The following is a 27,335-nucleotide window of genomic DNA, read 5'->3' on the forward strand; positions in this document are numbered from 1 at the left end:
AAGCTTTGAATAAGATTCCCCCCTCCCCTTCATTCTTCTAAATTCCAGTGAGTACAGACCCAGAGCTATCAACCATTCCTCGTGTGATAATCCTTCAATCCCAGAATCATCCTTGTGAGCCTCTTCTGAACCTTCTGCAATGCTAGTATATCTTTTCTTGGATGAGGAGCCCAAAACTGCTCACAATACTCAAAGTGATACCCTGGTGGGGAATCATCAATGATGGACTCTGCTTTTAGGGCGCCACTCCTTGAAGATATCTTGGATACCACAGAGGCTAGTACCCACAATACAGCTGCCTAATTTTACAACTTCCCGCAGCTTTCTTTGATCCTGTGCAGTAGCCTCCCTTCCCCTCCTCCCATACCAGATGGTGATGCAGCCAGTCAGAATGCTCTCCATGGTACATCTATAGAAGTTTGAGTGTGTTAGATGTATCTCCTCAAACTCCTGATGAAATATAGCCACAATCTTACCTTCTTTATGTTGCATCAATATACTGCGTCCAGGTTTGGTCCTCAGAGATATTGACTCCCAGGAACTGCTCACTCTCTCCACCTTCTGATCCCTCTGAGGATTGGTACGTGTTCCCTTTCTGAAGTCTGCAATCAGCTCTGAGTACAAGGTTGTTGCTATTACACCACGGAAACTAGCTGGTATAACTCACTCCCATACACTCTCTCCTCACTATCTGAAATTCTGCCAACAATGATTGTACCAGGAGCAAGTTTATAGATGCATTTGAGCTATGCCTAGCCACACAGTCATGGGTATAGCATAGAGCAGTGGGCTAAGCAAACATCCCTGAGGTGTGCCAGTGTTGATAGTCAGCAAGGAGACGTTATTACCAACCTGCATGATTAGGGAGTTGAGGATCCTGTTGCAGAGGGAAGTACAGGTTGTGTAGCTTTTTGATCAGAACTGTAGGAACAATGGTGTTAAATGCTGAGCTATAGTCAATAAACAGCATTCTGACATAGGTCTTTGTATTGTCCAGGTCACATGGAGAGCTTTTGATGTTGAATCCACCATAGACCTATTGTGGCAATTCACAGATCTGTCAAAAGGAGTAGCGAATGTTATTGATTATATTAACTTGCTCCTGAACAGAGCTGTTACAGTTTTAGTCAATAATTTGTCCAATGACAATGTAATCCATCTGGAAATTAGATCATTCAACCACCAAGACTTCAAAATTGAATCTAATTTTAATAAAAGAGGGAAAAACTAAATTGAAAATAATGCAGGAAATTGAGAACAATTAGGATTTGTACACACCTTTAATGTACTAAAATATTTCACAGTACCTCAAAATGTAATTAGATAAAATATAACATTGAACCATCATGGTTTTGGCAATTATCCTGATGGTCCTCAGCAGTCCACTACGCTCATTTATTCCTGATGTGGTGAATGAGGTGCCCTCCTTTGCTAGAGGCATCTGAGGCAAAACTGGCATGACTTGTTTTGACCAGAAACATTTAAAAACTTCAATGAGAGTAATAAAATAGAAATTATTTGGAAAATATTGTACATCAAGTTCTTACCTCCATAGGATCATTTGCCATATTCAAATGGATGCAGTTACTGTACAGATGTCAATCCTGTCTGACGAAGATTTTCATCTATCTCCTCTCTTCAGCACATCTGGACTTGAAGGGCAAGAGCCACAAAGGAGCAAGTAGTCAGGTGCACTAATGTCCAAAATGTATTATTAGTGGACAGTTCCTTTCAAGCCATTGGAACAGATTTGGTCATGGAGGTAGGTTTTAAGGAACATCTTATGGAACCAAAGCCTTACAATTTAAAGAAGAAAGTCCAGAGTCTAGGACAGACAGACTAACCTAGGGTGGACAAGGTTCTTTCTGAGCGTTTGTAAGTTTGAAATGCACAGGGATTTGGTGTTTGTTGAAATTCCTTCTGTGTTCCTCTGAAACTCCAGCTGTATATGTATGACTATGTTTTTCCATCTGGTTTGCTTCTTACCACTGTCTGTTGGGCTGATGTCTCTGCTGGTTTTTGGTGCTGCCTTGATTGAAGGCTCTAAATTATCAATATTCACGATTACTTATTAAGTAGCAGAAAAACAAACATGAAAGTTGGCACATTATTGGCTCTAATCTAAAATTAAATTTTCCTGAGCCAATGCCCACCAACCATCATTTACTTTGCATAATTAGTCTAAAACTAATTTGCCCAGCATGATTCCTACACGTGTTCCTGCTCTGCCATTTATCAGCACAGCTCACTTATCCCTTTCCAGTCGTCACTTCCTGCATGTAATGTCTGATGCATTGGCTATGTAGTCTACTCATTATGTCCCCATATAACCAACTTTTTCCAGATGTCCCTTTGAAATTGGTTTATGTGCCAGTCATTATGTACAAGATAATAAGATGTCCATGATTATCCAGGTTTCTATCTTTGTTAAATTGACCACCCTTGATCTAACCTGGTTTAAAATATTCTACTCTCAATTTCAGCCTGGAGTCATTCAAGATATTTGCTAACATATTTGTAAGCAAAGAACAGTTCTCTCATTTTTTTTTCCACTGACGTCCCCAGATCAACAACAGCCAGAAGATGGCGACCGAAGGAGCATTGTATGCAGATGCCAGCTTGACCAGAAGTATAATTAAATCCATAAACATTAACTGATGCTGCAATTTATAGCTACTGCACCATGTAATATTCATCACCAGGCTTCAGATAAAATAAAGATACAACAGCAATCCTTCAAAATGTATTGTCAAGTTCAAATGTAGTGCATTGATGAATTATTTTATCAATCATCATCATCTCCCATTAGAGAACGTTGCACTTCAATTGTTATTCTGTCTGAATGAAGAAAATCCAAATATACAAACAGTTTACTCAGAACTATTATTCATGCTCAAGCTTCCAGATATGAATGAATTTTAATTAAAAGATCTATTACTAAATCAAAGGTCAATGTCAAATAAAATTTATCCGAGTATATACTTGTCACCACATACAACCAGATTCTTTTTCTGCTGACACTTAGCAAATCTATAGAAGATCAACTGTAAACATCAATAACTGCTAACTGTAAACTATGCAAGTAGATATAAAGAGCAATAACGAACATGAAATAATAATATAACAGAGTTCTTAAATGAGTGTAGCAGCTATCCTCTTTTGTTCAAGAGCCTGATGGTTGAGGGTTATTAACTGTTCTTGAACATGGTGAGGCGAGACCTGAGGCTCCTGTACCTTCTACCTGATGGCAGCGGTGAGAAAAGAGCATGGCCTGGGTGGTGAGGATCACTGATGGATGCTGCTTTTCTACGGTAACATTTCATGTAGATGCACTCAATGATTGGGAGGGTCTTACCTGTGATGTACTGGGCTGAAGCCACTACTTTGTGTAAGATTTTCCACTCAAATGCATTGTTATTCCCATACCAGGCTGTAATGCAGCCAGTCAGCACATTTTCCACCGCACAGCTATAGAAGTTTGCCAAAGCTTTCAATAACATGCCAAATCTCTGCAGACTCCTGAGGAAATAGAGGCACTGTCATGATTTCTTTGCAATAATATTTATTTGCTGGGTCCAGGACAGGTCCTCTGAGATAGTGACACAGGAATTTAAAGTTACTGACCCTCTCCACCTCTGATGATTACTGGCTCTCGGACCTCTGGTTTCCCTTTCCTGAAGTCTATACTGAGTTCCTTGGTCTTGTTGACATTGAGTTGCTTATCTTTCTTACATTTGTAATAAGGATAATACAAGATGAATGAGATATCACAATATGATAAGCTACAGCACATGCAGTTTTAAACTAGTCAAAAAGTTAATCTACCTTAATAAACACATTGAAAGAATGAGCAAAGTAGGGCTTCACTACTGATATTCAAAATATTAGAAACATTCACTATTGATATCAAAGTGTGTTCTTAAGTAGCTAACAGGTTAAATTATTTTACTCATGCCTACAATAGTGGATTTTATTCAAGTTGGTTGCCAAACACAAGCAGCAAAATGAATAGCTTTAAACTTTCCAATAAATCTAACTAAATATGGGTTAAATTAACATCAGACGCATTTCACAGAAACTCCTTTCTCTTAAAGATGCTTCTAAACACACAGAGCCATCCTAGATATTATGACTTAACTATTATTGAATGTGTTGGCTACCAAATCCCAAAAGGGAAACAACCACAAACTTCCAGAGACTGGAATGGGGACCGTCATTCTAGTTGCTTGAAAGCCATTCTTTTATCTCTTCTTTGGTTTCTTCATTATTGAATGCTTGGTTACTAAAGATACATGACATAAACACTGTAAAACCGGTTCCAATTAATATCAGTTGTGGGATTTAGCAATAAACCTTGAATTCAAGACATAATTTGAAGATTTAGACTTGTTTTGTCACAACAGCACATGCTCAAAGCAAAAATTATAAATGTTTCTGTCACAGCTGACCAAGTAACATCTCCAGTTTTAGCTTCCTTCACACTGAATAGTGGTGAGCCCAAATACAGCGAAAAGTCACACAAACTTAGAGGAAAACCAATCCAACAAGGCCTGACTGGATTCCTTAGCAGGCAAGGTACAGGCAGTATCAAAATCCAAAAAAATCATTAACTAGAGTTTCAGAGACTCCTACAAACAAAAGACAGGACAGACCGACCGACCTACCTACCCTTTCAAATCTCTTACTAGCTCTTCTTTTAGTTAGTCCTGACGAAGGGTCTCAGCCCGAAACGTCAACTGTACCTCTTCCTATAGATGCTGCCTGGCCTGCTGTGTTCACCAGCAACTTTTATGTGTTTTTATCTCCAACCAATTTACTGTGTTCCTCATGAAATTCCGATTTTCCTGTATTTCTTTCCAGGTTGTCTTGGTCTCTTATCTTATCTATCCTGTTCACATTTGGGCTCAACTGTGATTTCCAACAAACACCATCTAATTTCAGAGAAAAGGCCTGATTAGTGTTATTTTCAGAAAGTCACCACTTTTCCACCTCAGCTTAAAGAAAAACACTAACTCCCAGCCCATGATGTGAATGAAACACTGGCCAGGATATATTTCCTCCCCTGTGCAACCCTCCCCCGTCTCCCCACCCTACCACCCTCTTAGCCAAATTATGTCAGGTCCATCTCTCTCATATGCCAGTTAGTTACTACATTCTGTCACTAGTAACATCTATCACAGCGATATTTGCCTGCTGATATTTTCAAGTCTGACTCTGCATGCCAATATTAACAAGAAGTACCCTATGACTAAAAGGAGAATATGTGTAAAGCTCTTAGGTATTCGATTAATGCCGTGGCTGATCTACAGATCCTGCAAATATATTCTGTCTAATTTAGAAGTCCACTTTTACTTGGTTAGAAAATCTTTGGGGAGAAGGGTCCCTTTTATTTGAAGTACTCAGTCTTTATCATTCCATTTGGAGGTGTCAGTATGAGGAGGGTGGAGGAGCAGTAAGGGTGAAGAAGGGTGGAGGAGCAGAAAGGGTGAAGAAGGTTGGAAAAGTAAGACTGATGTAACAAGGTGAGTCATTGTGTTGGAGATGTGAACATAGTTTTATATTTGGCCCGGGTTTCAGCATCCATCCAGTCACACAGTCGCCTTTGATACCACAGCCAGTCTTCAGCCTGTGGTGGTCTGGAGAAAACGGCTTCTAAACTCACATGCTGCCTTTCAATACTCATACTGATTTGTTTTTTCTCCTGTGAAATTTGCCTTTGCCACACACATACACAAAGGTGAACAAGCACAAGTACTGGGCCAGGAATACCTGCAGTGACTAGCATTTCTTGTCGTGTGCCTTTTCAAAATACTCTAAGAAAGACTTTCAGCAAAGAAGACAAACATTTCAATGACCAACAAATATTCTGTGCATAGTTCTTGTTATCAGCCTTAAATCTGTGGGATATTGTTTAATTCATTGTTGATGATCCTCACTTTCCTAATCTTTGCTGAAGTTACTGACTCTGACATGCAGGCTTCGGACTGGAGTATTGCCAGCTGCTAATGGAATGGAAACCCAGTTGGATTTGATGACTTTTAGCTAACAAAAGCAAAGAAAGATTCTAACATTTTAAAAATATGCAAATTGATGTTCCTTGTTTGAGGACAGAGAACATAGTCTGTCTGCCGATGGCTAACCCACGGCAGTACCAAGAAAGAAAGTACAAAAGAGCCATGAGAATTGATTGTAGTCCACTGGGTTAGTTTTGAATACGCTATGGGAATGAAGATGAGTTTGCTCATTTACTTTTTAAACTGTCCTTGCATTTCTATCTTTGTTTAAAATTTTCAAGGAGATTCTATAGCTGTTGCTGATAGGGAGGTGTTAGGAATCAGATTGTGAATCTTGAATCAGAAAGCAGTCTCAATGACTATCTAGTTTTCTGATTGTCATTAGACCATAAGAAATAGGAGCAGAATTAGGTCATTCAGACTTTCGAGCCTGCTCTGCCATTTCATCATGGCTGATCCATTCCCCTGCCTTCTCCCCATAACCTTTCATGCCCTGACTTATCAAGAAAATATCAACCTCTGCCTTAAATATACCCAGTGACCTGGCCTCTACAGCCGCCTGTGACAATGAATTCCATAGATTCACCACCTCATCTCTGTTCAAAAGGAACACCCTCTATTCTGAGGATGTCACTTCTGGTCCTAGACTCCTCCACTATAGGAAACATACTCTCCACATCCACTCTATCTAGGGCTTTCAATATTCGATAGGTTTCAATGAGATACCCCTTAATCCTTCTAAATTCTAGCGAGTACAGGGCCAGAGCCATCAAACGTTCCTCATATGATAAGCCTTTCATCCCCGGAATCATTTTCATGAACTTCCTTCGAACAACGTCAACACATCAGTTCTTAGATAAGGGGCCCAAAACTGCTTACAATACTCCAGGTGAGGCCTCTCCGGTGCCTTATAATGCCTCAACATTACGTCCTTGCTTTTAGATTCTAGTCCTCTCAAAATGAACGCTAACATTGTATTTACCTTCCTCACCACTGTCTCAACCTGCAAATTAACCTTTAGGGAATCCTGCGTGAAACTCCCAAGTCCTTTTGCACCTCTGATTTTTGAATTTTCTCCCCATCTAGAAATAATCTACATTTTTATCTCTTTTACCAAAGTGCGTGACCATACCTTCTTAACACTGTATTCCATCTACCACATCTTTGCCCATTCTCCTAATCTGTCTAAATCCTTCTGCAGCCCCCCAACTTCCTCAACACTAACTGTCCCTCCACCTATCTTCAGGCCGTCCACAAAGACATCATTTCTGTCATCCAAGCAACACACACAAAATGCTGAAGGAACTCAACAGGCCAGGTAGCATCTATGGAAAAAAGTACAGTCAACATTTTGGGCTGAACCCCTTCAGCAGGACTGGAGAAAAAAAGCTGAGGAGTAGATTTGAAAGGTAGGGGGAGGGGAGAGAGAAACACCAGGCGATAGGTGAAACTTGGAGGGGGAGGGATGAAGCAAAGAGCTGGGAAGATGATTGATGAAAGAGACAGAAGGCCATGGAAGAAGGAAAAAAAAGAGGCACAGAGGAAGGAAATGGGCGGGCAAGGAGATAACATGCGAGTGGGGAAAGGGGATAGGAAATGTGAGGGGGGGTGGAGAGGCATCACTGGAAGTTTGAGAAATTGATGTTTATGCCATCAGTTTGGAGGCTACTCAAAAGGAATATAAAGTGTTGTTCCTCCAACCTAAGTGTGGCCTTATCATGACAGTGGAGGAGGCCATGCATGGACATATCAGAATGGGAACGGGAAGTGGGTGGCCTCTGGGAGAGCCTGCTTGTTCTGGCGGATGGAGCGTAGGTGCTCAGCAAAGCAGTCTCCCAATCTACGTCGAGTCTCACCGATGTACAGGAGGCCACACCAAGCCATTGTCTCCCAGACCATCACCAGCCTTATTGACTCTGGGGATCTGGGGAGCTGCCATCTACTGCCTCCAACCTCATAGTTCCCACACCCTGTACCACCCGTTTCTACCACCTACCCAAAATCTACAAACCTGCTTGTCCAGGTAGACCCATTGTTTCAGTTTGTTCTTGCCCCACTGGACTCATATCTGCAAACTTCAACTCTGTTTTATCCCCCACCCACGGTTCAGTCCCTTCCTACCTACATCTATGACACCTAGAAACATAGAAAACCTACAGCACAATACAGGATCTTCAGCCCACAAAGCTGTGCTGAACATATCCCTACCTTAGAACTACCCAGGCTTGACCCATAGCCCTCTATCTTTCTAAGCTCCATGTAGCCATCCAGAAGTCTCTTAAAAGACCCTATTGTTTCCGCATCCACCACCACCGCCGGCAGCCCATTCCACGCACTCACCACTCTCTGCACAAAAAACTTACCCCTGACACCTCCTCTGTACTTACTTCCAAGCACCTTAAAACTGTGCCCTCTCATGCTAGCCAGTTCAGCCCTGGGGAAAAGTCTCTGACTATCCACTCGATCAATGCCTCTCATTATCTTGTACACCTCTGTCAGGTCACCTCTCATCCTCCGTCGCTCCAAGGAGAAGAGGCCGAGTTCACTCAACCTATTCTCATAAGGCACGCTCCCCTCCTCTGCACCCTTTCTATGGTTTCCACATCCTTCCTATAGTGAGGCAACCAGAATTGAGCACAGTACTCCAAGTGGGGTCTGACCAGTGTCCTATATCGCTGCAACATTACCTCTCGGCTCCTAAACTCAATCCCACGATTGATGAAGGCCAATGCACCGTATGCCTTCTTAATTACAGAGTCAACCTGTGTAGCAGCTTTGAGTGTCCTATGGACTCAGACCCCAAGATCCCTCTGATCCTCCACGCTGCCAAGAATCTTGCCATTAATACTATATTCTGCCGTCATATTTAACCTACCAAACTGAACCACCTCACACTTATCTGGGTTGAACTCTATCTGCCACTTCTCAGCCCAGTTTTGCATCCTATCAATGTCCCATTGTAACCTCTGACAGCCCTCCACACTATCCACAACACACCCAACCTTTGTGTCATCAGCAAATTTTCTAACCCAACCCTCCACTTCCTCATCCAGGTCATTTATAAAAATCACAAAGAGTAAGGGTGGCAGAACAGATCCCTGAGGCACACCACTGGTCACCAGCCTCCGTGTAGAATATGACCCGTCTATAACCACTCTTTGCCTTCTGTGGGCAATTCAGTTCTGGATCCACAAAGCAATGTCCCCTTGGATCCCATGCCTCCTTACTTTCTCAATAAGCCTTCGATGGGGTACCTTCTCAATTGCCTTGCTGAAATCCATATACACTACATCTACGACTCTACCTTCATCAATGTGCTTAGTCACATCCCGAAGAAATTCAATCAGGCTCGTAAGGCATGACCTGCCTTTGACAAAGCCAATGTGTCTATTCCTAATCATATTATGCCTCTCTAAATGTTCATAAATCCTGCCTCTCAGGATCTTCTCCATCAGCTTACCAACCACTGAAGTACGACTCACTGGCCTATAATTTCCTGGGATATCTCTACTCCCTTTCTCGAATAAGGGAACAACATCTACAACCCTCCAATCCTCCGGAACCTCTCTCGTCCTCACTGTTGATGCAAAGATCATTGCCAGAGGCTCAGCAATCTCCCCCCTCACTCTCCACAGTAGCCTGGGGTACATCCCATCTGGTCCCGGTGACTTATCCAACTTGATGCTTTCCAAAAGCTCCAGCACATCCTCTGCCTGTTCATTGGCTTATAATAGACACCAGTGGATAAGCTGTCTCCGGAGATAAAGACAGTGAGATCAAGAAAGGGCAGGGAAGTGTCAGAAATGGACCAGGTGAATTTGAGGGCAGGGTGGAAGTTGGAGGCAAAGTGGATGAAGTTGTCGAGTTCAACACGATTGCAGGAAGCAACACCAATGCAGTCGTCGATGTAGCATAGAAAAAGTACAGGACTACCCCTTTTGTTTGAAGGAAGTGGGAGGAGCCAAAGGAGAAATTATTTAGAGTCAGTACAAGTTCCGGTAGACGGAAGAGAGTGGTGTTGGAGGGCAACTGATTGGGTCTGGTGTCCAGAAAGAAACAGAGAGTTTGAGGCCTTCCTGGTGGAGGATGGAGGTGTATAGACACAGGACATCTCTGGTAAAATAAGATGATGGGGCCCAGGGAACCTGAAATCCTTGAAAAGATCAAGAGCATGTGAGGTGTCATGGATGTAGGTAGGAAGGGACTGAACCGGGGGAATAAAACAGAGTCGAAGTATGCAGACACGTTCAGTGAGGCAGGAACAAGCTGAAACAATATTTCTACCTGGACAAGCAGGTTTGTGAATTTTGGGTACGTGGTAGAAACGGGCGGTACAGGGTGCGGGAACTATGAGGTTGGTGGCGGTGGATCATAGCTCCCCAGATTCCCAGAGTCAGTAAGGTTGGTGATGGTGTGAGAAACAATAGCCTGGTGTGGCTTCCTGTACATTGGTGAGACTCAACGTAGATTGGGAGACCACTTCGTCGAGCATCTACGTTCCATCCACCAGAACAACCCAGATCACCCATTTTAATGCCACTTCCCATTCCCATTCCAATATGTCCATCCATGGCCTCCTCCATTGTCGTGATGAGGCCACACTGAGACTGGAGGAATAACACCGTATATTCTGTATGGGTAGCCTCCAACCAGATGGCATGAACATCAATTTCTCAAACTCCCAGTAATGCCTCCCCCCTTCACCATTTCCCATCCCCTTGTCCCTCTCTCATATTATCTCCTTGCCACTCACCGCCTCCCTCTGGTGCTCCTTCCACCCCCCCCCCAACCTTTTCTACCTTTCATGGCCTTCTGTCTCTTTCACCAATCATTTTCCCAGCTCTTTGCTTCATCCGTCCCCCTCCAAGTTTTACCCATCGCCTGGCATTTCTCTCTCCCCTCACCCGACCTTTTAAATCTACTCCTCAGCCTTTTTTCTCCAGTCCTGCTGGAGGGTTTTGACCTGAAACGTCGACTGTACTTTTTTCCATAGATGCTGCCTGGCCTGCTGAGATCTCCCAGCATTTTGTGTGTGAACTTCCAGCATCTGCAGATTTTCTCTTGTTTGTGACTTCTGTCATCCAAATCATTCCAAGTCTGTAGCAAAAGACAAAAATATTTTCACAGGCCAGTCAGAATCTTGGAATATTTTAATGCACTCTTCAACAAATAAATAAATTTTGAAGTATAGCCACTATAGAATGCAAGAAGTATAAGCAGCCAAATTATACACAGCATGCTTTCACAAACAGTAATGAACCAAATCACCAGGTCAGTTGCTTAAGTGTTAATTGGGGGATAAATTGGGGAAAATAATTCCTCTATTTTTTTTTCAAAATATTCCTGGTGTGTATCAAGCAGTAGTAAATCAAGGCAACTGGACTTGCTGTGTTGTCTAGAAGAAGTTTCAGCTGATTTTGTTGCTGTCTTGATGAAGGCCCAGTCAGGGATATCAGCCCAGCAGACAGAGGTAAGGAGTAAAGCAGATGGAAAAACATAGTCATCCCACATGTAGCTGCAGTTTCAGAGAAACGCAGAAGGATTTTCAATGAACACCAAATCTCTGCTTTTTTTTAAACCTACAAACACACTGAGACAGAAACTTGTTCACCCCAAGGATCCTACACCCAAACATAAACAGAACAATACTGTATATACTATCCTATGCAATGAGAACTGCACAGATCTGTATATCAGCGAGACAAAACAACCACTTCCCAAATGGATGGCTCAATATAGGAGGGCAAACACTTTGGGTCAAGACTCGACTGTATATCCACACCTAAAGGACAAGGGACACTCCTTTGATGATAACATTGTGCACATTTTGGACAGGGAGGACAGATGGTTTGAAAGAGGGGTTAAAGAAACTGTCTTTGTCAAACTGGAAATCCCATCCCTGAACAGAGGGGGTGGGGTACGACACTTACAATGCAGTCCGAACATCTCTACCCCAATGTCTCCACAACAGTTCACACTTCCATTCATGCAAAGATAAGACTAATGACCCTCTCAGTACCTCCATATCTCTCAAAGACCCTCATGTGATTACTGTACCTTTAAACAACTCACAGCGTTTATAAGCTGGAAAACTACCCACCATGGATCAGAACCGAAGAAGCCTCTTGGATGTGTGGTGAAATGGACACTCGTTGCGACTTCCAGTTGCCTTGATTTAATACTACTTGAAATACAGTGACGTGGATGACTGAGAACCTTGATAGACATTCCTGGTGTGTCTTTTATAGTTACCTAAGATGGTGAAGCAATGTCACAGTTTGATACCTCATCCAGGAAGCACAAACTATAACAGTACAGATGGTACTCTGCGTTGACCTAGAATATCCATTCTATTATGTAGAGAAGATTGATTTGCTCTGCACTGCATTCTATACTCTCTGCTGAGTCCGTGCTGAGGAACATAATTACCCTTGAGCCTGTGGACTATGGGATGGTAGTGTATTAAGCCAGAACTTCTGCTGGCCTGCAAGCTGCTATTGTTACCTAGAATGGATAACAAGACACAAAATTCTGCTGTGAAATTGACTCTCAGCTATTTGTCAAAGCAGTGTTGTATCTGATTTTAACTGGCATTTTAGACCCCAGAGCTGTTTCAAGAACTGATTTAGCCCCACTGTTAGATTTACTAGCTGTTAGATCTGCAAAGAATGTCATTGATATTCAAAAACACACTAAAAATGCAGACCAGTCTGTCTAAGTTAATATTTTAAACTACTCTTCAGTGCTTAGATGAAACAGAAATATTCAGGATAGCTTTTAAATATGATTACTATCACATTCTTGAACTACAGATGTTCACTGTCCATGCTCATGAATGGACAGTTGTTTTTCTTTCATTCATGGGACAATAACACTTTTGACAAGGTCAGATTTTATTATCCATCCCAAATTGCCCTTGAGAAAGTGGTGATGAGCTATCTTCTTGAACCTCTGCAGCTTTTTTGTTACCTTTGATGAAAATGTACAAAATAGTTTGGTGTTGGAAGATGGCCTCACCACAGGTCAGAACCTCAATAGAGGAATATATAGCCACACTTACAGGTGATTCTTAAATCCAACCTGATTATGCTTTGGCTTTTAAATTACACAACAAAATTATTTTATCATCCCAACCTTTCCCTAATCCTATCTAATCCATTTAACCTTCTAATTTCTCTCATTTACCTATATAATTCCCTCAAATCAAACTGGAAAATTTCCTCTCATACCCCTTTGAAAAGAAATGGACTGGGATGACCTTCAAACTCTGCAACCTCTTCAGTCCAACTGTCCTCTTGGTTATCTACATGTGTCCAATTCTAGACATTTGTGGCTATGCAGCTCTGTACCAAACTCACTTGTCCTAAAATCAAGTCCAAATATTGACTGAATCTCTGTTTTATGGAGCATTTTTGATCCCAATCTTTGGAAAGAAAGGCAGGGTGGAGGGGTCACTGATCTTTTAGTCTTTCATGCCAGCGCAACTCGCACTTCTTCATCCACAGCTTCTAAATATACAGTACAGTGAAGCTCATAGAACAGCATTTCATCTGCTGTCTCAATATTAGCTTTAATAATTTACAGTTGTAACCACCACCTATATTTTCCATTGGCCATTTATATTTGCATACCTTCTGGCCTCATCATTTGTTTGTTGATTTTTCCCGTTCCTTTTGCTTTGTAGCACCATCATTTTTCCCATTTAGTCTCTTTGACTGCAGACTTTTAATACAGTCCAGTATTTTACATTTATTCTTTATTTCATTTACTCCCCTTTTCCCTTCCTCCATACTGGTTTAATGCCATTTGTGTACCCAAACTTTTCCCAGTGCCGATGAAATATAAGCAAGCTGAAATGTTAACTCTCTCTATGTAGACAGCGGCATGGTAGTGTAGTGGTACACTTTACAGTACTAACGATCTGCGTTCAATTCTTGCCGCTGCCCGAAAGGAGTTTGTATGTTCTCCCCGTGATCACGTGGGTTTGCTCTGGTTTCCTCCCACCATCCAAAGGCATACTGGTTGGTAGGTTAATTGGTTATTGTAAATTGTAATTAGGCTAGGATTAAATTGGGGGATTGCTGGGCAGTGTGGCTCCAAGGGCCAAAAGGGCCTAATCTGTGCTGTATCTCAATAAATATGACCTCTTGAGTATCTCGAGTATTTTTTGCTTTTATTCCAGACTCATTCAAAGATATAGGCTTCATAGGTTGACCTATCATTTAATTGCTTAACCCTACTTGCTCAGGAAGGAGATGGTGAGCTGCCTTCTTAAATCACTCCAGATGTGCACATACCTACAGTGCTGTTAAAGAAGGAATTCCAGGATTTTGACCCGATGACAGTGAAAGATATGTTTCCAAGAGAGAATGTGTGGCTTAGAGGGCACTTCCAGGTGGTGGTATTGCCCATGATTTTGTTGGCCATGCCCTTCTATATGGCAGTGGTCATGGGTTTGGAAGGTACTGCTAGGTGAGTCTTGGTGAGTTGCTTCAGTGCATCTTGTTGATGGTAAAATCTGATACTAGGTGTGTCAGTGGTAGAGTGAGTGAATGATTGTGGATTAGCTGCCTATCAAGTGGGCTGCCATGTCCTGTCTGCTGGGGGCGGGTAGGGGTGGAGCTTCTTTATATGTTAAAGCTGCACTTATGCAGGAGTATTCCATCACATTCCTGTAGGTGGGACCAGGCTTTGGGGAGTTAGGTGGCAAGGTACTTCCCACAGGGTTCTTATCTTCTTACAATATTGCAGCTCTGTTTTAAAAGATCTTATTTATTTCATTGTTAACTTGTTTGGTAGTGCTTCTGTAAAGTTTGTCCCAATACTCTTTAGTGTTAAAATTATTATTTAGATTTGGGGTTGCTGAAACAAGAGGTTTGTATAAGATAAGCCTTTCTTTCAGAAACAAGAGAAAATCTGCAGATGCTGGAAATCTGAGCAACACACACAAAATGCTGGAGGAACTCAGCAGGCCTTGGCCCCAAACGTCGACTGAACTCTTTTCCTAGATGCTGTCTGGCCTGCTGAGTTCCTCCAACATTTTGTGTGTGTTGTCCTTTCTTTCGGAGTCCCTTTTCTCTCTCGGACAAATGGAAAAAGGCATTGAAATGAACTGAACTGGTAAAATATTGCTCTTTTGGCAAGAGGAAAAGAGTGAAACTATCAGGGCGAAGAAGAGTGAAACTACCTTCTTCTGCAAATGTTTCCTGAGTCTCACGCTGGACAAAAACGTTCGAGTGAAAAGAGTTCACTGTATTGCTTGTGATGATTATACCTATTTTTACCAAGTGCAGACACTAAACATAACTCTTGCCTGATTTTTATCTCCTCGTTTTCTGGCTTTAGGCATGAGTTCACTATGAGTATCAGAAGCCCTGCACACAAGTGATTATAATCTTTATGTATGAGCTGAAGCAGGTCATAATCCATCATGAGGGTTGAACTGTCATGATTATCAACTTGGTTCGATGCTAGCACTCTAACTTCCACATCAATATCTCATTGGTCTAAGTTTTGCCCCCATATGCAAAGGCCTCAGGAGAACTTACATAGAAATTCTAGCACACATAACATAATATAGTGATCTATATTTCTCTTTCTAATTCCACTCCAGACTGGGGATGTAATGACCTTTATGTATTCTGTGATTCCTTAACACATCCCTCTTCATAGTGACACGCACTTAGTTAGCAACACATTTCTCCCTGAACTCATAGCCTTGCAGTCGGTTAACTTGATCAGCTACCACTTTTAACAATTTACATTTGCATTTAGCTTTTTAAGTGTAAAGAATGATTAGATTTTGTTAATTGATCATCAAAATGGACCATCCACATTCCAATTTTGTTTGTCATTTATCTACTTGCTTCTCCAGCCCATTTGCCTGTCTGTATTTTGTTGTTCTCTTCAAAAATTCAGTACTATAATTTAGACCATAAGACATAGGAACAGAATTAGGCCATTTGGCCCATTGAGTCTGCTGTGCCATTTGGTCTCAACCTCATTCTCCTGCCTGATCTCTGTAACCTTTGATATCCTTACTAATCATGAATGTCTGGTTGTGCAGAGAATGACTGTAGCCCCATTATGGATTCTATCTTCAAGAAACTCAATTAAATCCTGATTTGTTGCCATTGTTCAATAAATTATTGTACTTGGCAGCCTAGTTTCTCTCAATATAATTTTGATGGAAATAGCAGAGGAACAACGTTGACTTCTATTTCTGTTTCCAGGGTTCCACCAAACTGAGTGGATTAATGGAAGCCCTGTAGTTGGTGATTAGTCAATTCCAAAGCACAGTAAGTATGAAAGACAGATTGCTGCATTATTCTTGGGATGAGGAATGGGCCTGACCAATAGGATCTCAAACCAGGTACCACTATCTCAGGTGGATAGTAAAAATCCCACAGCTATTTGAAGAGGAAAAATTAAAATTCATTCACCAAAGATGATTTAAAGCAAAGTGGTCACTAATCCTGTTGCCATCTGTAATCTCTTAGATGACTTTCTGATTGATTCCATGTGAAATACGTTTTTGTGAAGGAGAAGGAAAACATTTTCCAACTTTCTCCCAAAACCTTTAAATCCACTTGTTGCTCAAATATCTGTTAATCCTTATACAGCTTGTCTGTTTATTTGGCAGTCAAAGTATTTACTGTCCAGGCCAATATATTACCCCTAATCCTACATATTACCTTGTGTGGTAGTATTTTATGTGGGACGTTTTGGAATGGCTTCTGGAAATCCAAAAGGACAACATTTATGACTTCACCTTTATCCACCATACTTGTTGTAGTCTTGGAGCATTTAATATGGCATGTGTCTCAAATAGCCTCTAACAGCCAAGTCCAGCTCCTGGCCTTCACCTGTGGCTTAGCTGCTAAGCTCAGTGGAACTGTTTCTACTGACAAGAGAAGGGAAAAGGCGGGTTACTGGTACCTTAAAACCGGTAGATGAGGCTCGTCTGCCATGGTTGACAACTCCAAATCTGCCAAGGAAAGTTGAGATTAGATCTGGGTAAGACAGAGTTTACATTGGCAGTAGCAGTAGCATCACAATTTGCTTATTGGCTTTAGGTCACTGTGAAAGCAGTGGAAGAAAACAAAAATTATGGAAGAGACACACCAGGTTAATCTTGTGCAATATTTCTGAACCACTACACAGCAGTGTTTGTAGGAACCCTCTTCCCTGAGATGGAATGTAGAATTCCAAAGAGCTAGGATTTAAGCAGCTTTTGTTCTGCAGCCTGTTCATTGCAGCTAGTGGGAGATCTGATTAAATTTGCCCAGGGATGGGGGCAATGTATGTTTACCCTTGTTCCTTCATTTTTCCTTGTGGTCATTTAGGATGCAGAACTATTGGAAGGCAACAAGCTTTTTGGGTTCTTACCCACCCAACCATGGTGATTAACATTAACAGTCTTGGGAACGGGGAGAGAAAAATATATTTCTTACAAGTAGGTAATTTTTCTGGTGTTCATTCCATAAATAGGACGTGATTTTGTTAATACCGCTACCTGTTACTTTGATAAGACACAAACAAGGATGACAGATCTCAGTCTGGTACTGACTAATTTAATTCCACCTGTAAACTAACATCATGTTATAAATTTTATCCTTGAGAGAAAAAGAAAGTATGAACTTGCAATAAGATTTCCCAAGGACCTTGAAAATAAATAAAATCTATTCAGTGTGGATCTGAGCCATTCAGACAATGAAAGTTCTATTTAAAATTAAGCTGAGAGAATTATATAACCAGCCATGGAACAACTGGGACTGAAATGGGGAGTGAGAAATCAGCCAAGGTTTCCAGTCCTGGAAGTGATCCAGTAATTGGGTATTGAAGAAGGCAAGGTTCACAGAGAGGAGTACGTCCAATTGGTAAGGATATGCTTCAGGTTGGCCAAAACAATCCCAAAGCCGCAATCCAGTAAAAATATATGCAGCCTTTACGAGGAGATAATTGCAAAGAAGGTTCTGAAAGGTCTCTTTCCTGCAGTATTGTTATGGAGAGCCCAAATCGCTTGGATGTCTCCTGACTGTGATTATAACAGTACAGCACAATTTAATTAATCCTGCTGTGATTATTTTGGCAGAAAGTTATACAAAATATTGCAGTGGATGTAGTCATACAAGCTTGAATCAAAAAATGGGATGCTGTTTATTTCAAAACTGTCTGACGATAATTCTTTTAATAATTCTACTAAATTTAATCTTCATAAACCAGAAAAATGTCAGTATGAAGGGCAAAATGAAGACAAATGGTGTGATTCTGCCCATGATTTAGATGATCCCAACTTCAGTACTGATGCACAGACTGTACCAGAAATCAGGTGTTGATGCCAGCACCAAATCCACCTGCCCTCCCTCTCTACTGCTGCTCTCACCGCCCCCTGGTGGAGAGTTAAAATGTCCTGCATTGAGGACAGCATTTCATAACTGAGTTTAGCTTTATGCAGCAATGACTTGAAAATCGAATGCAGTGTCATTCATTAGAGCAGTCAAAAAGACATCAAGCCAGTCGGGGGAGAGCTTTGCTCTCTCTACGGATATTCCACAGTACAGAGTAGCCAAGGCAGCATGGCCTTGAATAAAAACAGAATATGCCAGAAGCACTCAGCAGGTCAGACAGCACAGTCTTCAACTCAGTAACACCCTAGAAAACACAAAAGCTTAGTGTGAATATCAGATTCATATCGAAGTAGGGAATTGTGAGATGTGTGCTGGTCAAATGCTATCTAGACAATTATTTTGGTTCTCTTACTTCCTGCCTGTATAATCAATTTTTTTCTCATTTCATTTGAGGCTTTTTTTCTTCTATTTGCTTTTCTCAACCTTCATAGACTTGTAGACTAATTGTTGAACGACTGGGTCTGTATGGCCTTTACCAATTTTATTCCAGCTTTAAAATGCAACAAGGATAATTCTATCTCCCTTTGCAAGCAAGGTAACTTGGTGTTACTCTCAGTAGCCACTTTATTAAGTATAGGTGGTTCATGGCACTCTGCAGCTGTAGTCATCAATGTATTGTGCGTTCAGAGATGCTCTTCTGCATATCACTGTTGTAATGTGTGGTTATCTGAGTTACTTTCACCTTCCTGCCAGCTTTGATCATTCTCCTCTGACCTCTCTCATCAACAAGACATTTTTGCCCAGAGAAATGGTACTCACCGTATTTTTTTTCACCATTCACTGTAAACTTCAGACTGTGTGCATGAAAATCCAGCGATCAGCAGTTTCTGATTTACTCAAACTGCCCCATCTGGCAGCAACAATCATTCCACAGTTGAAGTCACTTGGATCACATTTCTTCCTTATTCTGATGTTTGGTCTGAAAAAGAACTGAACCTCTGGATCAAGTCTGCATGCTTTTATGCTTTGAGTTGCTGTCACATGATTGGCTATTAGATATTTACATTAACAAGCAAGTATACAGGTTACCCAATAAAGTAGCCACTGGCTGTATATTTGGAAGCCTAACTAAATGCTGTAGTTTGCTATTATGTATTGAGAGAGGGTTTCTTTAACAAATTTCACAACACATTCTGGTGATATTAAACCTGATTATATTTCTTTATATTTCCTATCATCCATGGGAATCGATTCAGGATGATTCCTACTGAATGTGTGCAAGCTATTGAGGTTACTTACCAACCCACCAACATTAACATCCTGGTTTAATTTCAGGTGGTCTCAAATTGTAGCAGCTCGTGCACTTATACTGATATAAGGAGTAAGATTTCGAGGTGGTCATATCATCTCAGTTGTTCATTAGCTTCCTGCATATTCTTATGAAGAAATTGTATGACATTTTAAATTAAATTTCCAAAAAAGGATTCTGCAGTAGGTTCTCAAATTCTCTACTCCTGGTTTTTCTGAAACATTTAAGCTAGTTGGTATTATTTTCATCTGAACATCTGGAGTATTTTATTATGAAAATATTATTTTTGATACAAGACCACTTCAAAATTGGCTGTAGTTAAAACATTTTCTGAAGTTGTTGGCAGCCATACCAAGTAGTGAGTTCAGTATTCTATATCAAAGGATTCTGGAATTTTAAAAAATACTCTATATTTCAGTTATTATTTCCTATTTTGGTAATATTTGTGCTTAATTATCTAATCAGAACTGAATTTTCAAACAAAATTAATTTAATTGCTTAATTTTGACAATTTTGAGAAAGTGGATTGTTAAGAGTATTGATTTTCTGAACACATGCCAGGAATTTCCTCAAGAAATTTTCCCGTCTGGTTGTTGCAACCGTTGTAGAATATCAGCAGAAACTCCGGATCTGTGTGTAAATGAGGTTTTTGCCAAAAATTACAATAAACAACAAAAGGAAGAAACCAAATCCTCATCCATCCCTAGGAGATACATTCAGCAATGTCAGAAATTTAACTTTAATGCTAGTTCGATATTTTATCTCTTAAAAGATGTTGTAGAGTTTATGGAACAATGAACTGTCATTATAAGAAATAAGTCAACAATGGAAAAGTTCCTTGTGGGGAAAGAAATCAGCATGTGCACCCTATCTCTAGTTTTAAATCCATACTGGGGTTTCCTTTCAGACATATTCCTGCATGAATGTTTATACAGCCTGCTGAAAGGACTAATATCATTAGTGAAGAGGCTCGCTCGCTAGATATTGAATGTCAGGGCTTGGCTAGTAAGTTGGTTCTGATCCTAATCAGAAATCATCAGTGAAATTCCTGATGCTCTAATTCCTGGCAAGGGAATGGATAAAGGTAGCCTGTAACGAGCTGAGATTTCCAGTGGTACTAAAAGGCAGCATTGCTGAAGATAACATTGATCCCAGGCAAGGAAAACTCCAACTGCTGACTATTAGACGGAGTCATACAGCGCAGAAGCCCATTAGGTTCATGCTGATCTCCCACTTAATTTCCCTTTATTGCCATCAAGCCCCATCACCCCAGATTCTGTTGCTCACTTTCACAATCAGACTGATTTAATGGGCAATTTATTAACTAACCAATAGGTGTTCAGGGTGTGGAAAGAAAGCTCTATCTGTTGCACCACTGAATGCCCATTTTAACTTGTTACTCGTCAGATTACAGATCTAAAGTCATAGAAATCACCTCTCTGTGCTTTCACGAGGAATTCTGCAGATGCTGGAAATTCAAGCAACACACATCAAAGTTGCTGGTGAACGCAGCAGGCCAGGCAGCATCTCTAGGAAGAGGTATAATTGACGTTTCGGGCCAAGACCCTTCGTCAGGACTAACTGAAGGAAGAGCTAGTAAGAGATTTGAAAGTGGGAGGGGGAGAGAGAGATCCAAAATGATAGGAGAAGACAGGAGGGGGAGGGATGGAGCCAAGAGCTGGACAGGTGATTGGCAAAAGGGATACGAGAGGATCATGGGACAGGAGGGCCAGGGGGAAGGAAAAGGGGGAGGGGGGAGAAAAACCCAGAGGATGGGCAAGTCAGAAGGACAGAGGGAGAAAAAGGAGGAGAGAGAAAGAATGTGTGTATGTAAATAAATAACGGATGGGGTACGAGGGGGAGGTGGGGCATTAGCGGAAGTTAGAGAAGTCAATGTTCATGCCATCAGGTTGAAGGCTACCCAGACGGAATATAGGGTGTTGTTCCTCCAACCTGAGTGTGGTTTCATCTTTACAGTAGAGGAGGCCGTGGATAGACATGTCAGAATGGGAATGGGATGTGGAATTAAAATGTGTGGCCACTGGGAGATCCTGTTTCCTCTGGCAGACGAGCGTAGGTGTTCAGCAAAACGATCTCCCAGCCTGCGTTGGGTCTCGCCAATATATATAGAAGGCCACATCGGGAGCACTGGATGCAGTATATCACCCCAGCCGACTCACAGGTGAAGTGTTGCCTCACCTGGAAGGACTGTCTGGGGCCCTGAATGGTGGTGAGGGAGGAAGTGTAAGGGCTGGGAGCTATTCTAGGAGCAGGAGGAGAAGAGGGGCTTGTGCTGGTGGGAGACAGTAATGAGTGCCGTGAAGTGGCCAAAGGTGGTGGACAACCAGTTCTTTCCCTATGGCATTCTCGAAGACGATTGTCCAACCTGGTGGTTAAGGAGATCAATGAATCCAGGCTGTTGGCGTAATCTCTTGCCACCAACTCATCTTCAGCACATCGCTGAGGCCATCCTGAAATACCCCTTGGAGTGCCTCAGCGTTCCGCTCTGAGTCGGCCACTAACGTCCGCAACTCCACGGAATATTCGGCAACACTGGGTGAGCCCTGACGGAGAGTGAGTAGATGCTTAGCGGCATCTTTACCATGGATCGGGTGGTCAAAGATCATTCTCATTTCCACGATAAAGGTGGGGAAAGAAGAGCAGATATCCAGTTGATTATCCTAGACAGCTGTAGCTCACGCTAAGGCACTTCTCTGCAACAACCCCGTGATATAAGCTATCTTTGACTTATCCATGGAGAACGTGGATGACTGCTGTTTGAACACCAAGGAGCATTGCAGAAGGAAGGCCTGGCACTTCCCCAAATCCCCAGCGTAGTGTTCTGGTTCAGGTACGTGCGGCTCTCTTGGCAGGGGTGTTGCTGACACATAGCGGGTTGCTACTACAGGCTGTCTGGGCTGGTTAGACAGAGTTCCAGGAGTGGATAGGGTAAAGTGAGTGGATACACGGTCCACCTGGTCACCGATCTTCGTTACGTTAGCAGACAGGGAACGGAGGTTCTCTATGACATCCCGGAGAAGTTGAACGTGCAGACTCAGTAGGGAGCGCTGGCTGGGGAGGGCTTGTTGCAGAGTATATGTGTCCGCTGGGTCCGTTGTGGCCAGATCGTTCTGTTGCAATGAGTGAATGAAGCAAACCCAAGTGCAGGACACAGGCACAGAGATTGAGTTAGGATGCTTACGTGGACATGAACGTTGAATAGAAAACAGGAGGGATCTTGACACGGAGATGGAGCTCATAGGTAAACCTTGAAACTGGAGCAAAACTTAGAACACACAGTCTTAAGTGGCCGGGAAATGTTAGTTACCACACAAGAAAACCAACCATCTGGCGACTAGTGGTTGTAACACCGGGGTTCTTATGCTGCGTGTCTTGATGGAAACCAGGTGTGTCGTCATCAAATAAAATTAGAAGCAAATGGGAAATTAACAATTGGAACCGTGGCACAATCAAAGGAAATTAGGAGAAAGATAGGGAATTAACGATCGGGACTGTGACACTTCGTGCCTGACTCGGTTTGGTCTCAGGTGACCAGTGGGGGCATACTTCTCGTTTCGCCTGCCATCCCAGAATCAATCAAACTCTGTCCCTTCTGAAGAGACATTTCTGGTGGAACTCCATGGATGCTGACACCCATTCCTTTGTCTCTGCCTGTTCTGTTTGTGCCCATGGAAAACCCTCCCACCAACCACCTGCTGGGTTTCCTCATCCCCTACTTGTCCCTAGTCACCCTTGGTCCCACATTGTGCTGGATTTTGTTACTGGACTACCCCTTTCACATGGGAGCACTGCCGTACTCACCATGGTGGACCGCTTCTCCAAACCTGTGCACTTCGTAGCCCTTCCCAAATTCCTTACAGCCCATGAGAAAGCTAACCTCCTTGTTCATCACATCTTCCACCTTCATGGTATTCCCTCTGACATTATTTCTGACCAGGGTGCCCAACTCATCTCTCAGGTCTGGAGATCCTTTTGGCAAGCCCTCGGAGCCTCAGTAAACCTGTCTTCCAGCTTCCATCCGCAGACCAATGGTCAAACAGATCAAGCAAACCAGCAAACCACTGCGCTGCACAACCACCAAAAACCCATCATCCTGGAGCACCCATCCCGTTTGGGTCGAGTCCACCCACAACTCCCTGGTCAGCACCACCACCAGAATGTCTCCCTTTGAATGCTCCCTCGGTTACCAACCCCCTCTGTTTCCTGCACATGAAGATGACATTGCTGTGCCTTCTGTTCAGTCCCATCTCCACCGGGACCGCAAGATCTGGAAGGATGCACGTGTGGCCCTGCTCCGCTCAGCCGACCGCAACCGGAGGATTGCGGATCACCATCAAATTCCTGCACCAAATTATCGGCAGAAGGTTTGGCTCTTGTCAAAAGACATCCCCCTCAAGAATGAACCCAAGAAACTCGTCCCTCGCTACCTGGGACCATTCGAGATTGAGAGTGTCATCAACCCCTCAGTGATCAGACTCAAACCATCCGGATCCATTCACATTCATCCCGTGTTCCACATCTCTCAATTGAAACCTGTATTTGTCAGCCCTTTGTGCCCTCCTGCCAAATCCCCTCCACCCACCCGGATCATTGACGACCACCCAGTGTACACCGTCCGGCGAACACTGGATGTGCACCGCCGAGGCAGGGGCCTCCAGTACCTGGTCGATTGGGAGAGATATGGCTAGGAGGAACGCTCCTGGATTCCCCGCTCCTTCAGCTTGGACTCTTCCCTCCTCCGTGATTTCCATCGAGATAATATGGACAGGCCTGGTGGTTCGCCTGGAGACTCCTGTTGGGGGGGGGTGTTGTGGGTATTGTTACGGTCCTGATCGTTAATTCCCTATCTTTCTCCTAATTTCCTTTGATTGTGCCATGGTTCTGACTATTAATTTGCTTCTAATTCTTTTTGATGACAGCACACCTGGTTTCCATCAAGACCTGCAGCATAAGAACCGCTAGTTCAACCACTAGTCACCAGATCGTTAGTTTTGCCTGTGTGGTAACTAATGTTTCCTGGCCACTTGGGACTGTGTGCTCTAAGTTTTGCTCCAGTTTCAAGGTGAAACTCTGTCTCTCTGTGTCAAGGCTCTGTGTCCAGATCCCTCCTGTTTGCTGTTCAACATTCACGTCCGCGTAAGCACCCTAACTCAATCTCCATGCCTGTGTCCTACACTTGGGTTCGCTTCATTCGCTCATTGCAACACTATTGTCTGCCTGTCATCCAGACAAAACATTCCATACATAAGTGCATTGAGGTAGACCAAAAGATTTTAACAAATACTGAACTTAGTGGTAAAAAGGAAACAGCATGCAGAATATAGTGACACATACAAAATGCTGGAGGAACTCAACAGGTCAGGAAGCATCTACGAAAAAGAATAAACAGCCAATGTTTCAGGCCCACCTGCCTCCTTATACTTCTTCCTCCCCTACCTCCACCTTCTTACTCTGACTTCTCTTTCTTTCTAATCCTGAAGTGTCTTGACATGAGACATAAACTGTTTACTCTTCTCCATAGATGCTGCCTGGCCTGCTGAATTCCTCCAGCATTTTGTGTGTGTTGCTGCAGAATATAGTGTTGCTTACAATTTGTCAACGATTTTATAATTTAATTAAATTATGAAAGTTATGGCATTTATCCACAGTTCATGTGGCAAGTCCTGGTCTGGGTAGTAATTTTGGCAGCTGTTTCCTAGCAGCTTTAAAGGAGGATTTCTTTTGCTGCCTGAGCCTTACTGGAATTGTCAGCTTCAGGTCCAAATGTCACTTCACAGACTTAAATGGGCAATTTTTCAAATATGTACATGTGGATTTTCTAAACAGCAGCCAATGTCTGTCACTCTTCTGTTTAGAAAAGAGAATTCATGGAGCACAGCATAATATATTCAGGCCAAGATGATAAACAACATAAAGCTCTGTGTTTAATCCCTGTGTCATATTATTGTTTAATTAAATACTGAACAGAAAGAAAAAATGTTTCTGTGTGCTTGGGGAATGTGAAATCAACTTAATGGTCATATCTAATATAAGAACTCTGAAATTTGTTGAAATTAACACTTGTGAAACTGATCTAAATTAGGTTCCAAAATCTAAGCAGTTTGTGCTTTGGTATAAAATTAGTCTTTTTTTTCATCTCAGAATTTGATATTAAGTTATACTCTGGATTCATCTGCCCTGACTTTTTAGTTGACTGCATATCTTACTTTCTTCCTGCTGCTGGCCTAATAAATGTTGACAGTGCTGCTTTGTGATATATTTTTTCCATTGAATAATTCTGATGAAAAATTTGATGTAAACCCACAGAGATGTTTCCACTAAATTAACAAATCAAGAACGAAATTTTCACTAAATTGAAAACCAGGTCATATCAAAACCACAAAGAATGTTCCAAATTATGATATCATGTTGATTAACTGCACATATCGTTCCCAGTATATGTATTCCCTTTACAGCAGATTAACAAAGTACAGATCCTGGTAGGAGTGGAAATAGATGTAGTTTTTGATGATGGGAGCAGAACAGGATGTACAATGATAAGTTTCTCAGAACAAATGAGCTTGTATTGAAAAATTGTAATACGATTGGGAAAAATCAAGTTTCATTTTCCATGATCCCATTGCCTCTTTGAATCTAGTGATTTACACAGTGCTTGACTTGTTTCAGATCCACTATCAAACACTATCATTATTTAAGTTTTCAGTTGTCCATTTTCATGCATTTCAGCAGCTCTAATGAAAGACCAAGGATGTGTCTCTTTTCACACTCTGTCTGACCTGCTGAGTATTTCCAACATCTTTTACTTTATTTCAGATTTCTGGAATCTACAGGCTATTTTTGTTCATAATTACTTTAGCAACTGCTTCTCCTGGGAAATCAATGACTGAAATTGTCAACTCTGTTTCCCTTAGCACTGAAACTACCTGAGCTGACATGTTTCCAGCACATGCTGTTTTCAATTTTATCTGAACTGAATGGAAGGCTCAAACATTATACCTGACATTGACCTGCTTTTGTTTCTGGCTTTAGTGAAATTATTAACTTGAACCTAGTTTAGAATTGTCCAATGTAGAAACAACCTTTGACACAACATGAGCTGTGGCAATAAATGAACAGGAACTTTTCATAGCTGATGTTACAAAGCTTTTTACCTCCTGAAACTTATATCACCCTCTCTGAGCTCTGTGCCCAAAGATCGCAAAGATCTGAGGTCTTCAGGCCCACAGCAGATATCCTGGCTCCCCCGACGACACACAGGTCTCTTACCATGTCACTGAACCTCGATCCACCTGTCTCCAGAGCTCCAAGATCTTAGACTTTCAAATTCGAGCCGGACTCTCAGGCCGAAACCTTGGCATGCCGAACGGTTATGGAAGCCTGAAAGCAGGTCCCATTCTCACAAAGAACCGAAGTCAGTGTGTAACTCCAGGTCAGAGTCTTCAAAAGAACCTTGAAAGGGGAAAATAAAGATATTAAAGATGGAACTAGAGTTGTTTCCGAAGATGCAAGCAAAAGAGTCAATGTTTAGCGCCATCTTAACTTTCAGATAAGAACATAAGAAATAGGAGCAGGAGTCGGCCACCTGGTCCATCGAGCCTGCTCCGCCATTCAATAAGATCATGGCTGATCTGACCTTGGACT

At 42.1% G+C, this 27,335-nt stretch overlaps 1 long non-coding RNA gene across 3 annotated transcripts in view; it reads right to left on the reverse strand.

Moving 5' to 3' along the window:
* Positions 1-2,958: 2,958 nt before the first annotated feature.
* LOC140206128 (uncharacterized) overlaps positions 2,959-27,335 on the reverse strand; it is a 63,503-nt gene continuing 39,126 nt past the window's right edge. The window contains exons 2-5 of one of the 3 annotated variants that reach the window (XR_011888064.1): positions 26,961-27,143; positions 19,184-19,343; positions 16,953-17,001; positions 2,959-3,519 (exon numbers count right to left, since the gene is read on the reverse strand). This is a non-coding gene — a long non-coding RNA (uncharacterized lncRNA). Of the gene's footprint in view, positions 3,520-11,065; positions 11,112-16,952; positions 17,002-18,251; positions 18,669-19,183; positions 19,344-26,960; positions 27,144-27,335 lie in introns of those variants that run through there. The other 2 variants (XR_011888065.1, XR_011888066.1) reach the window with 2 other exon arrangements.

This window comes from Mobula birostris, chromosome 12 (genome assembly GCF_030028105.1).
Source record: "Mobula birostris isolate sMobBir1 chromosome 12, sMobBir1.hap1, whole genome shotgun sequence".
NCBI classification, from domain to species: domain Eukaryota; kingdom Metazoa; phylum Chordata; class Chondrichthyes; order Myliobatiformes; family Myliobatidae; genus Mobula; species Mobula birostris.